Genomic DNA, 15307 nt, shown 5'->3' on the forward strand with positions numbered 1-15307 from the left:
CTTTGCAGCCCCCTGTCCCTGCAGCCCCACGTGCTGCGCTGGCCGTCTTGGCAGCTCTTGCTGCTGCTGAACCCTGCTCTCCTATCAGGAGCTCAGCTATGACTGCAACCCAGGACATCCCTCTCTGTCTCCAGACTCAGCCTCTCTCCAGCCAACAAGTCAGGCTAAGGATCAAGCACAGCCTGGATGGAGAGCGCTGTCCTCTACTCCAATGTTGTGCTTGGGGTAGATGAAGGACTGACCCTGCCACAGGGTGGGGGATCTGTGGCAGAGCTGTCTGCACATCAGGCAGATGTGTGAATCGCTCCCATGTCCCCACACAATCTCTGGAGCGGGCATTCAGCTGGGCTCTTTCCCTGCCCCGTGGCACTTCACCCTCCCTTCTCCCCATTCAGTAATGAGATGTACAGACACAACCACCTGGCACTGACACACACTCTTCCCTCTTCTGTCCTTCCCATCAGGCAAGGGGATGGGACAAGTCAGCTCAGCTCAGGGTCAACAGGACACATGTACATCCTCCGTGCTGCTCTCCAGCCTCTCTGGCCATCCCCCATGGTCTAGAAAGGACATCCCACAGCAAGATGCATGTCCCAGCCAGCAGCAGATCTGCTGTCCCAGAGCTGGGACATGGTGACTGTGAGCAAAACCCGGGGTGCTGGGCAGCACAATCCCCCAGGCACCCTACCAACAGGGCAACGTCCCTGGGTGGGCTCGAACCACCAACCTTTCAGTTAACAGCCAAATGCGCTACCTGCTGCACCACAGAGACCCCCACCTGGTGCTCTCCTGGGGCAGCTCCAGTGTCCAGTTCCCGGTGCTGTGGGAATGGGAATGTCCCTGATCCCAGGCACATCCCCAGCCCCAGGGAAGGGGACACTGCCATTTGCCCACTGCCAGGTGCTAGTGGGCAGAGCAGTGCAGAGGGAGGCCTAATACCTAGGTGAGGGGCTGTGGGCAGCTCCCTGCCCAGGATCGGCTCTGCCTGCTTTCATGGCCCTTCCAATGCACATCCCGGGGGGCAACTGGAGCTGTGGGCACATCACCCTGGGGAGGGCATTTCCCTCACCCCATTTGCTCCTGCTGCTGGCATCGAAGACAGGGGTGACACACACAGCAGTGCTGCACGGGGTGGCAGAGGTGACTCAGGGAAGGGGTTTGCTCCTTTCCATCGACCCTCTCTGGGAGTGCCAGAGTGTGGGAGCAGCACCTGCAGCGAGAGTCTCCTCCTGCCCCCATCAACTGCAGAGATGTTGAAGGGGCAGCACTCCATGATGCAGCCCTGGTCCAGGACCAGTCCCAGCTGAGAGGCTATCTCAGCTTCCCTCATCCCAGCCTGTGGCCCAGCAGGAGGGTTCAAATGCTGCTTTCTGCTGAGGCTCTCAGGGCACCAGGGGCCAACAGGGCTGTGCTTGTCAGGGGCACATCATGGGAGAAGAGTATGTCCCACCCCTCAGCAGGCTCTTAGGGGATGTAGCTCAGTGAAGAGCACCTGCTTTGCATGCAGGAGGTCCTGGGTTCAATCCCCAGCATCTCTAGGGGAAGCTTTTGTCCTGAATCTCCATTCCCCCGCAACAAGGGTGAGGGCTGGGAACAGGGTACATTGCTCCTCTCCAGAATTTGCAGGCTTGCCCTCTGACAGGGTGTCATGTGGGAAGTGGAGCTCCCCATGTGGGAAGAGCCCAGGCAGATCATCAGAAAGCCTGCCCAGGTGAAATGATATCATTATGTCACTACTATTGCAACAACCTGATTGGCCAGCAGCAGGCAAACAGGCAGGAGCTGAGAGGTCAGGAGAGATCACAGCCCTGCAAGACAAGGGTCAGCAGCATGCATAAAGGTGAGAGGACTGGATGCTGGCTGGGAGGTTATTTCAGCTGCAGCAGCAGGATTGCCCTGGGCAGGCAGACAGGCACTGTGAGGGCATCAGGCTCATCAGATGCACCTGACCACAGGAGGTGAGAGCTCAGCAGGAGGGGAGAGGGGAGGCAGGTGGAGGTGCCAGCTGGGACATCACTGGTGAATCACTGCTGTCCCAGCAGCTCCTGGCCAGCAGCAGGTGAGCAGGCACTGGGGTCACTGCAGGTGACAGGAGCTGATTCAGCAGCTGGGGGGGTGGGAGAGGGAGCAGGAGAGGGAGCAGGAGAGGGAGAGTCAGGCAAGAGCACAATGGCTGGTGTATTGGTTGTGAGGTCACTTCCATTACACTTCCCTGATTGGCCAGCAGTGGGCAGGCAGCATTATGAGGTCATCAACAGCATCACAGAGGCTGCCCATCAGCAAGGAGAGCTTGGGAGGAGGCAGGAGGGAGGGACAGGTGAAGGTGACATTGGTGGCTTTGATTGTGAGGTGTCTCCTTTCACAGCAGCTGATTGGCCAGCAGCAGGTGGGCAGGCCTGTGAGGTCATCAGGGGCATGACAAAGTCCATGAGGTAGAGGTGAGAGCCTGGAGGGAGGAAGGAGGGAGAGGCAGATGATCATGACACTGCTGGCATAGTGATGGTGAGGTCACCTCTATGAGTGCAGCCTGATTGGTCAGCAGCAGGCAGGCAGGCAGGCAGGTGGGTGGGCACTGTGAGGTCATGAAGGGCAGGAGGAAGCCCCCAGGAGAGAGGAGAGCTCCTGAAGGGGGCAGGGGCAGGGAAATGTAAATGTAAATGTAGCATGACTGGGAGCTGGTTTGTGAGGTCACTTCTACTGCAGCAATCTGATTGGGCAGCAAGCTGGCAGGCACTGTGAGGTCATGAAGCAGGTCAGAAAACCTTCCCCATGGAGAGGAGAGCTCAGGGGAGGGGAGAGGGAGAGATGAGTTAAAGCGATGTGTTGGATGTTTATTGTGAGGTCAATTCCTTGCATCAGCTGCATTGGCCATTAGCATGTAGGTCAGCAGGGAGGTGTTGTGAGGTCATCAAGAACATCAGAAAACTCCCCTGAGCTGAAAGGAGAGCTCGGGGAGAGGGGAGAGAGAGACAGGCAGGTAAAGGGGGACAAGCTGAGATGAGGATGTCACTTCTTTTGCACTGTAGCAAGATCTTTGGATTTGAAGTTATGCCTGTGATACAAGGATGACATTCAAATTTATCCAATATAGTCCTATATCAATGGGAGTGGATCGTGCATGCTCTGGAGTGGTTACATGGGACCACCGGCCATCTGGATTATCAGGATTCACTGAAACAACCCCCCTGAGGGACTGTCACCTGACCCAGGTGAAGATGCTATTGCAAGGACACTTGTGACAGAGAATACCATCAACGGCTGGACAGCAACCAAGCAATCTTGTTCAAGAGGTTTGGATTCCCCAAATGAGCATTATCTAAGCAAAAGAGCCAAAGGAATTAGATTTCTTTTTTTAAAAACAAACACTTTGTCTATGAATGTTTGTGAAGCAAACAAACCATTTTGATCCATCACCTTCTGGTTATGGACCCAGGCTCTTGTGCTGTGCCCCTCTGCCCCTGCTGTGGGCTCTGCATGGAACTTCAGAGCAGGTGTGCCGTGTCCTGCAGCCAAGGTGAGAGATTTGGACCTGGCAAATATCTCCTGGGCATGCCAAAAACATCATCCAAGGGATGGAACAGGCATGTCTTTATTTTGTCACTCTTTGTCCATCTCTGGCCCATGTCCATGTGTGTGAATGTAGTGACATTTCTGCAGCTGAGCAGAGAGGTCCCTGCACCAGATGTTGGGGAGAGTGTGTCGTTCATGTGAGGGATGAGCCCAGCCCCACGTGTCCCTGTGGGGAAGGGCAGGGCCTGATGCAGCCCCAGGACTGGCTGAGCAGGTGCTAACCCCATGGTGGAGGAACCTCTTGTCCCCAACCACACTGTGGGAAGCCTATGGGAGAAGGGTGTTCACAGAGTGAGACCCCTGTGGAGGTGGGTAACGCACATGGGCACTGCATGGCCATGCACACCGCCGCACAGGAAACCTCCACTCCTACCAGGCTCAGGCTTCAGCCCTGCATCTCCCACAGGGAGAGAGGGGCCAGGGGCTGGGGAGGGAGGGAGGGGGCTGTCTCAGGGCAGGGGCTGCCAGCAGGGAGGCTCCAGGTCCTGGGGACAGAGGTGGTGTCTGAGCCCCAGCTCCCCCCAGAGCCCCCAGGGTCACCCCTGCCCTGCCCCACCGCCCTGGGGCTGTGCTGGTGACACCATGGGTGTCCCTGGCAGAGAGCAGTGCATGTGGGGCCAGAGCCAGGCTGAGCAGGGCCGTGTTCCCGGGAAGGGGCAGGAGGGCAGGGCAGACCCTGAGCGGGGCCAGCACAGCCCCGCTCTCCTGCAGCACAGCCGAGGGCTGGACATGGCACCAAGCGCCAGCTGAGCCCTGTGCTCCTCGCGGCTGCGCAAGTCCCAGAGCCCAGGGCTCGTGCAGGGCCCCTGCCCAGCCCCGAGGGCAGAGAGGCTGGTCTGGGAGCAGCGAGGGGAAGGAGCAGGATCCGGCCCTTGCTTACACTGCGCTATGGCCCTGAGGTATAAATCTCCATCTTTGCCACAGCTTGGTGTGGGCAGAGCTCCAAGGCAGAAGAGGCTGGTTAGGGGAACCTGGTGCAGGACGAGGTCCCTGCAGAGCGGGTGCTCCAGCACAGAGGTGTCTGCCCCAGAGCAAGAGACCCTCTGCGCCCCAGTGTCCCCCGGCCCTGGCACATGCAGCGCTGCTGAGGCTGAGCCCTGAGGCCACTGGGACAGAGATGTCTGAGACCCCTTGCTGAGCAGTGCTGGTACTTATCCCTCACGCCTACACTGTGGGTCCAGGCTCCTCCCACGATTCCTTCCTGGCTCTGCACACACGGCCCAGCCATTCTGCAAGGTCCCCAGCACCAGGGCTCTGGCCAGGAGAGGAGCCAAGACATCCCCAGCCCTGGGACATGCTGCTGCCCATGGAGGGTCAGCACAGGGCCTGGGGCTGGAGGAGTTCCCAGCACGACACGAGGAAACGCTGCCATGGGAGAGGGTGCTGGTGACAGCCGCTGGCTCCCTCCTCTCCTCGAGGGCAGGATCCTGCTGTTTGCAGCACTACCGAGCTGCGGCTGTTCCCAGCAGGGAGCCCAGCTTTGCCCTGCCCCGGCTGGGGGGATGGAGGGGGCTCACACAGCCCCACTGCCAGGCTGTGGCTTGGCTGCTGGGGCAGAGGAGAGCTGCCCCTCCTGGGCCCCAGAGCTGAAACCCTCCTGTGAAGCAGAGCCAGCACTGGACAGCACTGGGGCTGGGGACGTTATCCTCTGCCTCCCCGAGAGAGGCACCAGACCCTGGGCAGAGACATCTGATTTTGTCTCCTGGCCTGATGGTGCCTGTTGCGGGGTAGAGGCGAGCTGTGCTGGGGCAGCTGGGCAGGGAGAGCTGACAGCAGTCGCGTGGCCCCATGCTTTCCTGTGCCTGCCAAGGCTGAAATCAGTAAATGAGTGGAGGATGGATGCAGAAGTGGTGGGGTGGGAGGATGACAAAAGGAAGGAAAGAGAAAAATGCAAGGGAAAAAGTAGGGAACATAAATAATTTCAGTGTAGGAAAGGAAAATTAAAGCAGGAAGAAAAGCTGCTCTCAGAAACTGCCAGTTTAGTCACAGAATCCCAATGTTTTTTACATATAGGTATAGATCATATAGATTCAGACACAGATGCATTTGGTGACTCCTCCCCATTCCAGGAGATCTCTCCCAGTAGCTCAGGTGTCAGCTCAGTGCAGGAAAGGAAATGAGCCAGGGCAAAGGCAGAATGTGTTTTTGTGCGCTTGGCCTTAGCCCCACTGCCTGTCAGTGTGTGGCATGGGGAACCCATCAGGAAGAGCCAGTGGAGTGTGGAGACCCCCCCCCCCCGGCTGGAGGAGGGAGGGCAGTTTGGGTGCCAGATGCTGCACAGCTGTTGAACCCTCCTCCCCACTCAGCTCCTGCGTGAGAGGTTTCTTGCCTGTGGGCACTGGGGTGCAGTTGGTTAAAACCCGGCCTAGGACCAGGGATCCTCTCTCAGCTCCCATCGGTACCTGCTTTAGGGATGGGCGTGAAATCTCTCCATGGAAATATGCCCTTGTGAGCATCCTCAGGGATGGGCCTGTCCCAAGGCCGGGGGCTGAATCGTGACTTTGGGCTGGAGCCCACGTGTTGTGGTCCCTTTTCCAGCCCACTGCCCTCTCCCTCTTCCACCTGCTGCTAGGCTGAAGGAAATGTCCCCTCCTGTTGCTGCCTGCTCCTGTCCTGTGTGCCCTGCACACAGATATTCCCCTGCACACAGATATTCCCCTGCACACAGATATTCCCCTGCACAGACCCAAACTGGCACCCCAGGTGAGGCAGCTCCTTCTGCCCTTGCAGCCCATCAGCAGGAGGGCAGAGGGGTGGGGGTGGATGGGAGCAGGAGAGGGGTCCCAGCACTGCCCGCAGCCCTGGTGCCTCACAGCCCCTGCCAGGAAGGAGCCAGCTCCGGGCTGTGCCAGGAGTGTTCGGGGGTCCATGAGGGCCATGGGAGCCAGGAGCAGCCCCTGGAAATGGGAGACCCTGTGGAGCCACAGGAGGGGAAATCCCAGCCCCTGGCACCCCAACAAGCTGCTCTGCACCATGTGCAGGCCCAGTGGGAAGCAGAGCTGCCTCTCAACCACTGTGGGGAGGTGATCCCCAGGGAATGAGCCTCTCTGGTGCTGGCTGGGGTGTTCAGGGCTCTGCTGTCACCTCCAGGCTCACTGCTGTGGGCCACAGACCAGGACCAACCCTGTCACTGCCTCTCAGTGGTGGCATCCTTGCCTGGGACCAGGGTGGTCTAGGCAGAGGCCCTGGGAAAAGAGCAAGCAGGGGCACTCCCGGGGTGAGGAGACTGGACCTCCCTGCCCAGAGGGGCATTATGGGACCCTGCAGAGAGACCCAGTTTGGCTGGAAGCTCTGTGTGTGGTTTGCAGGATGGAAATGTCTCTGCCAGCAGGAATATCCTCCAGCTGGACTGTTCACTATTCCCACACTCCAGGGTCCACGGGCACTTGCAGGCGCACAGCCTGTCTCAGAGCCCGCTGGTCCCGAGACGTGCCCCTTCCCCACTGCTGGTTCTTGGTGCTTCGCCCTCCCTGATCAGCCTTGGGGAGACACCCCGACACCTGGGGAGGGAAGCACCAGCTCTGGATCAAACTCCCAAATGGTTTTAATAAGAACAAATACCAATGCATGGCATAGAAGTAGATGAATAAAAATAGACAAAATGCCCAGCTCTTTCTGCTACCAGTGGGAGAAGGGAGACTGGTCTCTGGCACTCATGGCTCTCCCAGCTGCACAGACCTCTCTTCCATCCCAGGTGCACCCAACCACATGGCAGGGGTGGGCTCTCCTGGCCCTGGGCTCAGGGACCTTTGGGCACCAGGGTCCAGTCTCTCAGCCTTGGTGTCCTCATGGGGATGTGTCAGAGACGCCTCTTCAGCATCATCATACCCCGTGTCTGCAGGGAGCAGGGATGGGGCATCTCTCTTGGCTCCTGGGGCCCCATCACTTCCCCAGGAGTGCAGGCTCCCCTCTGGAAGCAGCAAGGCCAGTGCATTGCAGTTGGCCCCATGCACGTGCCCCTCCTGGGCTGTAAATCCCCTTCCTCTCCCTCCTCTCACTGTGCCGAGATGTCCGGCCCCTTATCCCACCCCAGTTTCCACAGCAGGAAAACTCCTGGCACAGGTTCCCTCCCTGTCCCGGGAGGTCAGGCTCTCAGTATGCAGTGACTCTCCGGGCACTGGGGACGGCACCCCAGGAGCCAGCAGCACTGCACTTCCCCCTCACCTCTCTGCACCTCCACAGGCCTGTTTCCCTCCTCTGCTTCCCTGGGCACTTCCCAGTCTCGCTGTCCAGGAACAACATCCTCCCCGGGGTCAGAGACTTCTCTGGCATCATCATAGCCATCTGCTGGGTCACCTCTGGGCAGGACGGGGACATCTGAAAGGAGAGGGGAGCTGGTGGCAATGAGAAGAGCCCTCCTGCAGAGCGGAGGAAGGAAGGACGTGCAGGAATGAGGTGCTGAGACACTGGTGTTGGCAGGGCCACAGGAGACTCAGCATCCGTCCCACCTCCCCCGGGGTTGTGGGAGCGTGCATAGGGCAGCGAGGATCCCTCTCGCCCAGCCACAGGGTCGGCAGTGCTGGGCTCTGCACTGGAGCTGGCTGTGGAGACGCTGGTGCCTTGAGGCATGGCTCCTTGAGGTAAGCTCAGGGCCTGCTGGAGGCAGGGACAGGTTGAGCCCGGGAAGTCCCCCTGCGACCCCGCAGGGCTCAGGGCTGCAGGCACCCAGCTCAGATGGGCACGTGCGACCCTCACCCGCTCCACATGGCTCTGGAGTCATTCCTGATGGTGATTCCTCCCCACCCCAATGGTGACACTCAGTGACAACGCTGTTGGTCACACAGCTACAGGGAGGAGAGACCAACCCTTCCTCTGCCTCACCCTCCATTACCTGATGCTGACCCAGGATCATCCTCCTCCTCGCTGTCCCCAGGCTTGGGCTGCAGCTCGGTCAGGGACCCCTCCAAAGAGGAGCCTGGCGAGAGGAGCAGCGGGTGTTATTGGGGTGAGCCCTGCCGACCCTGCTCATGGCCAGCACTGCTGGGGACGGGGACCCACACAGCAGGGACTGCGTGGGGAGGAGGGTTCGGGGCTCGTCCTGCTCCCATGGGACAAACCCCATCTCAAAGGGCCTTTCGGAGCTGCCCTGGGACAGCTCCTTCCCTCACCCACCAGGTACAACCCTGGACAGGCAGCCCAGCAGGCAGGGAGGAGCTGTGCCCCGGGCTGGGATGGGCAGAGCTGGTGGGGAGGAAGCTCCTCCCTGGGCTGCTCTCCCCACAGACCCCGTGGCCCAGCACTGTGGGGACCACTGGCCTGGGGGCTGCCAAGGTCCTGTCCTGGGTCAGGGCTGGGGGAAAGGGCCCTGCAGACGTGCTCCCTCCAAAGTGGACCCACACCGACCTGAGCGACCGAACATCGCCTGCTTCTCCCATGTCAAGCTGTAGTCGATCTCCTGGTACATGGCCTCAGAGAAGGGCTCCAGAGACCTCCTGGAGCCTGGCGACAGAGGCAGGGTCGGCACAGGGACATGGAGACAGGAGACCAGACTCCGATGTGGTCACCCAGCCCTTCCCCTCAGACCAGACCAGCACTGACCCCACAGCCCAGCCCCACTGCTCTGGCCAGGCACCACTGCCACGTCCGCAGTGACAGCAACGTCCCTGTGGAGAAGGTCTGGGACAACGTCACCCTCACCCTGTCCCTTCAGAGACAGCCCCATGCCCCTTTTGGCCCCGAGTCTGGTCCCTGGTCTGACCCTGGAGCAGTTCCCGTGGCTCCTCTCTCCGGGGAGCTCCCCATTCTCTGCCAGATGGGTCCATAACACGGCCCTGCCCTGCCATGGGTGGGCAGGGCTGGGCAGAGAGAGCAGCCTGGGGACCGGACACCCGCACTGAGAGATCCCCTGCCCTGGGCTCCTCCTGGCATCGCTCCTGCCCCACAGCCTCCCCTCCAGCGTTGCCCAGAGCACAGCCAGCAGCATCCTCAGATGTCTCCTGCTGCTCCCGTCTCCCCCGGCCTCTTGCTGCCATTCCTCTCCTCACCCATCACCATCTCCTCCTGCATCTGGACTCTCTCCTCCCCTGGTTGCTGCTGTCCCACAGCCAGACAGTGGAGGGGCAGGGAATAGGGTAGGAGGCAGCACCCCCACCCCAGCTCCATCTGTGCCCCTCACAGACAACCCACAGCACCCGCGGGGCTGCCAAGAGGCATCGCCCACCCTGGGACCGATGGGGAAGGACCCACCTCTGTGCTGAGCCCTGGCACTTCGCACTTGCCCCACCAGGAGGGCCAGCAGCAGGCAGAGCAGGGCCCCCAGGATGATGCAGATGATGACAGGCACCGAGATTCTCCCGCTGTCCCTCGCACGGCCCTGGGTGAGATCTGCATGGGCAGGGACATGGACGAGGCAGCCCCTGGCCTGGGGGAGGTGGGGGTCCAGGGACATCCTAGTCCTGACCCCCCCCACACACATGGCAGCAGGGGGTGGGGGCACAGGGTTGGGTCACAGGGCAGTTCCCACCCTGCTGGGTGAATCACAGCCCTCCCCAAAGCCACCTGCTCCTACCCCAGGGCCTCCTCTCCGGGGCTTCGCACCCCAGCACAGAGCCCCTTCCCTCGGGCTGCAGGTCACAACCTGGCCCCAGAGAGAGCAACCCCAGGGAGGAGGGGAGGTTACCTGCTCGAGGAGGTGACGTTGTCGTCCTCGGTGCAGCTGCAGAGCAGAGAGAGAGATAGAGGGGTGTGTGTGTGTGTGTGTGTGTATGTGGACATCCCCTTAAAGTCCCATCTGAACTGTCCTTCTCTGGGTCCCCGTGACAGGCCCAGGGTCCTCTGCTCTGGGCCATAGGGAAGACAGCACCGGCAGACCAGGGGATGCACTTACAGGGGTTGCAGGAGTCCCACGGGCAGAGGCCTGAGGACACCCAGACCCACAACAGCTGCTCCTCACCTGACACCAGACACCTGACCTCCCCAGGGGCATCCTTGCTCTGAGGAGCTCAGGGGCCTTGTGAGGACACAGCTGGGGAAACATGTCCTGGAACAAGGGGACGAAGCACTGCCACTCACCGGAGCAATTCACAGCAGCATCTTCCTTGTGCTGGCAGGCACCGCTGTCCGCAGGCTGGGTGCAGCAGTCCCAGAGAGATCGCTCCATCCCTCTGCACTCCACCCGCTCCAGCCAGATGGGACCTGTCCCCTTCCCAAATGCAGCCTCCCCCAGGGCAGACACGGCAGGGCCCCAGCCCAGCTGCCTGCAGGCGACCTCAGCATCCTTCATGTCCCAGGAGTCATCGCACACCGTCCCCCAGGAGTCACGGTGCCAAACCTCCACTCTGCCTGAGCACCTGTCCTCTCCTCCCACAGCACGAATCTTCTCCATCTCTGGAAAACGCAGAACCCCCCATGTCACTGGGGCAGCTGGGAGAGCCTGGCCAAGTGAGAAGGGCACATGGAGGAGCAGCTACCTGTGCAGCTCGTAGAGTTGGGGCATTCGGCCACCGGGGCTGGAGTGGCTTCTGGTCGTCTCCCTGCAGAAGGAAATGCTGCGGTGAAATGGCTGCTTCATGGGAATCATGTGGACAGGAGCAGGACTGACCTGTGCTTGAACCTCCCAGTGCCTCCTTGCTCATGGACACAGCTGGATCCCTGGCAATTCAGGGTAGAACAGCACAGCACTGAAGGCTTACCCCTGGCTGCTCACCCCCAAAGGCTCCCTGGTTAGCAGAGGAGCAGAAGGATGTTCCCAGAGGGGAGGCTTCTCTGAGCTCTGCTGCCAGCAGTGCCCTGCACACTGCCTGTTTCCTACATAACCCTCAGCCACCAGGACTGGTTTCACTCTCCCCCTTCCCGTTCCCTCAGCAAAACACAGCCATGAGCAGGATGTTCTGCACGGACTTCCCAAGCTAAAAGGTGGTTGTCTGGGCCCTCTCTATGGGCAACAGAGAGCAACAGGCACCTCCAAGAGGTGTCCAAGGGGAGCTGGAGGAGACCCTGCCTGGAGGTGCCTCTGCCCCTCCTTGGGCTATGCAGGGAGCTCAGGACAGCTATTGCTGATGGACACGTGTCACTCTGAGAGATGAAGTCTTGTTTGTGTCACTGACAGCACAGTGGTCTGAAATGGAACGTAAAAGCCACTCCAAGCTCTTTCTCTGCATTGCACCTTGCTGAACAGGGAGCAAGACCTGCTGTGAGCCTTTGTGCCCAGGTGGCTCCAGCCTTACCACTGCAGATGATGTGAGTCTCGTCTTGTTGGTAATCACATGACAGCGGGTCCCAGGGAGCAGAGGGACACTGCCAAAAGGAGCTGTTCATCTTCCCACACTCAACACGATCCAGCCATGTGGGGCCAGATATCCTGCCATCCGGCAGGTCTGTTTTAATGAACCCTTCATCTCCACAGCCCAGCTCTTTGCACACCAGGGACATGGTGTCAGGAGTCATTGAGTTGGAGCAAACACTCCCCCACGTCCCATTGTAGAAAACCTGCAGGCACCCAGAGGAGCCGTCGTTCTTCTCCAGCCTCAGGGCCGTGAACTCTGGAAGGAAAGGCACAAAGTGGGGGGGAACAAGCTGGTCCTGGGGTGAGGAGAGAGAAACCTGAAGCATCCCTGAAAATCCCCCAGGTTATTCTATGGCATCCATGGGCAGGAAGGCTTACTGCAAGGAGCAGGGACTCTTCTGGACACCCCAGGGCTCAGACAGGCAGAGGGCACTGCCAGCAAGTCACTGTTTCACCAAGGGAGCAGAGAGAAGTCCCCAACGTGCAGCACTACCCTCCCCTCTAAGCCCTGGGGACGTCTGTGCTATCCCTATAACCCTGACTAGGTCCAGTGAGCACTGTGCACGGATGTTCCCAGGATGGGGGCAGGAAGGGGGCTCAGGGCAGCCAGGGGCAGGCTCGGCCATGCCCTGCTCTCCCTGCATCCCTATCTTCCTGGGCACCAGGCTCCCACCACTGCTCCCCACACAGACCTGAGCAGACGACTCCTGCGTCCTCTTTGTGCATGCAGTTGTGCTGCCCCCAGGCCTCGGCAGGGCAGTCCCAGAGAGCAGCTTCACCCCCGGAGCAGTTCACCTCGTCCAGCCAGATCTTCCCAGAGCCTTCCCCGTAACGAGCAGAGCTGGTCACCTCCACAGCCACCCCACAGCCCAGCTGGCGGCAAACAACGGTGGCATCGGACAGGTCCCAGGAGTCGTCGCAGACGGTCCCCCAGGTGCCCTCATAGTAGATCTCCACTCTCCCAGCACAGCGCCCTGCCCCGTTCACCAGCCGGACCCGCCGGCTCCCTGCAGCCGGGAGAAACCCCAGCTGTCAGCGGCTCCTGGCCCTGGGGAGCACAGTGTGTTGGGGACTGTCAGTGACTCACCTGAGCAAACCACTCCCACATCCTCCGCAATTCCTTCTGGCACTGCCTCAGGCAGGGAGGTGTTGCAGAGGGTCAGGTGAGTCTCCTTCCCTGCACACTGGACCCTTCTCAGCCCCACGGGGCCCGTCCCTCACTCAGACTTTGGCGGGTTGTAGGCTCGCTCTGCCTCTCCGCGCTGGAGCTGCCGGCACACCACGCTGGCATTGTTCACATCCCACTGGTCATCCAGGACTCTGACCCACGTTCCGTGCAGCAGCATCTCCACTCGCCCATCACAGCGGCTCCCTCCGCCCACCAGCCACAGGGATTCAGAGGATCCTGCTCGGAGACAGGCAAAGTGCCCTGGACCCTCTGTGACACCGGGGAGCCCTGCACCCTGCCATGTGTCTCCCATTTCTGATGCCCTGGGACACCCAGGGGCTCACCCATCTGTAGCCAGCTCACAGTGAGGAACTTGAGGATGGAAGTTTTCCAAGTTTTTTTTTTCCTCTAGTCACTAAACCTTGATGACTACAAATGTCGTTTCTCAGGAAGGGACAGGGATAGGGAAGCATGGGAGGTGAGGGCAAATCCCAGAGCCACCAGACATGTCCTTAATGATGAATGTGGAGCAGCTTCAGCAGGAGGAAGCACTGGCCTGTGCAATGGCCTGGGTGATGGACAGGATGAGCACAAGCCTTGCTCCATCTCCACGCTGGGACTGACCCCTGCTGAGACACCCAGGGGAGAACCCACATGTCTCTACCCCTCTGCATCCCTATGGATCAGGGACGTGGAGCTTGTGTCCTGGGCAGGAAGCAGAAGCACGAGGGCCTTTCTTACAAAACAGGACGAGTTTGGGGTTCATACTGACAAGAAGCAAGGGCAAATCCCAGCCCCGCTCCGCAGCTCGGCCTCAGGGATTGCTCCTGCTGGACGCACCCACAGCAGCCCCTGCAGGCGGTGGGATCAGGGTCTGCAGGGCTCTCTGTGGTCTGGGACGGGGCTGTGCGCTGCAGGAGGGAGCGGAGGGTCCTTCACAGCTGCACTGAGTGGAGCTGTGTCCCACAGCCCCATCCTGTGCCTGTGCTATAGGAGGGGAGCGGAGGAGCCCAGGCCTGGCGGTGGTCTCCAGGGCCTGAACCAGCTGCCCTGGGGAGGCAGAGACCTGAGCAGGCAAAGCCCTTTGAACCCCTCCATGGGAAGGCAGGGTTTCTCCAGGGAGAAATTCAGTTTGTCATTGCCATGGGCTCCCCAGCTTTGGGTTGCCATGTCACACACAAGGGGCAAGTTTAGTTAATCCTCCATTTTCCCTGCACTCACCTGAGCAAAAAACACCAGCAACGTTGTCATGTGAACATGAGGAGGCCCCCAGGGCAGTCACAGGGCACTGTACCAAATGGGATTCGGTCCCATCACAGTGGAAGGTGTCTCTCCAGACAGGGCCGGTTCCTCTCCCAAAATGCCCTCCTCCAGGAAGAGACTCGGCAAATCCACAGTTGAGGTGATGACAGAGAACGTGGGCGTCGGAGATGTCCCAGCGAGAGTCACAGAGGGTTCCCCAGGTCCCCAGCACCTGGATCTCCACCCGCCCCGAACACACCGTGCTGCCATTCACCAACCTGAATCCTGTGAACTCTGGGGAAAGAGAAGGAAAAGTGAAGATGGTGTTAAGAAAATTTCCACTATACTCTAGTTCTGCAGAGAAAGAACATGCAAGGTCAGGGTGCCTTCCAAGCAGAACATCTTATCTGACCTTGCCTTAGCCCTGGTTTTTGTACAAAGTTGAAGATCTGCAAAGAAGCCACTTTAATCCAGCCAGCAGTACAAAAGTGGTTCAAAGGTAACACCAGAAGAGGTGCAAATCAGCTAATGAATAATTATAAGATGAACCATATAAGGCTGTCACGGAACTACCTTGTACTGTAATATGGGAAGGGGATTGGTAGACCTAAGAATCGTGGATAGATCTGGTTGGTTATGTAAACTAAAGTATTGAATATGTAACAACTTACTATCGCTTAAAAGTTGTAACAAAAAGCTGCTCGGGTCCTTTCCTGTGCTCCCAGCCAAGAGGCACCTTATTGCTAGCAATAGAACTTTAAAAACTTTGAAATCTGACTCCTGTTGCTCATTACCGGTGCCCGTGAGCGAACAAATGAGAACAGATAATTTTAACAATGGCTTTGTGCTCTTGCACCCTCAGGTGTTGAAGGAGACGCCAAAGGGATAGCAGCCCTGTCTGCTCCTTCCGCATCATTTTAAGATTACAGACAACAACTCCACCCCTCCTGTACTCACACCATGCTCAGCACGGTCACTTCCCTGCTCCCCTACCCTGCAGCGCACAGCTCACGGGAGGCATTTCACACCTCCTCCCTGAATGCTCACGTGTGCAGGTGACACCAGCGTCGTTCGCGTGGGTGCAGGTCTGGTTGCTGAGGGAC

The 15307-nt window shown here is 59.4% G+C and overlaps 1 pseudogene; it reads right to left on the reverse strand.

The window, feature by feature from the left end:
* Positions 1 to 13152, reverse strand: part of LOC136993807 (antigen WC1.1-like) — a 1003008-nt pseudogene extending 989856 nt beyond the window's left edge.
* Between the last annotated feature and the right edge of the window lie 2155 nt (positions 13153 to 15307).

This window comes from Apteryx mantelli, chromosome 20 (genome assembly GCF_036417845.1).
Source record: "Apteryx mantelli isolate bAptMan1 chromosome 20, bAptMan1.hap1, whole genome shotgun sequence".
NCBI lineage: Eukaryota > Metazoa > Chordata > Aves > Apterygiformes > Apterygidae > Apteryx > Apteryx mantelli.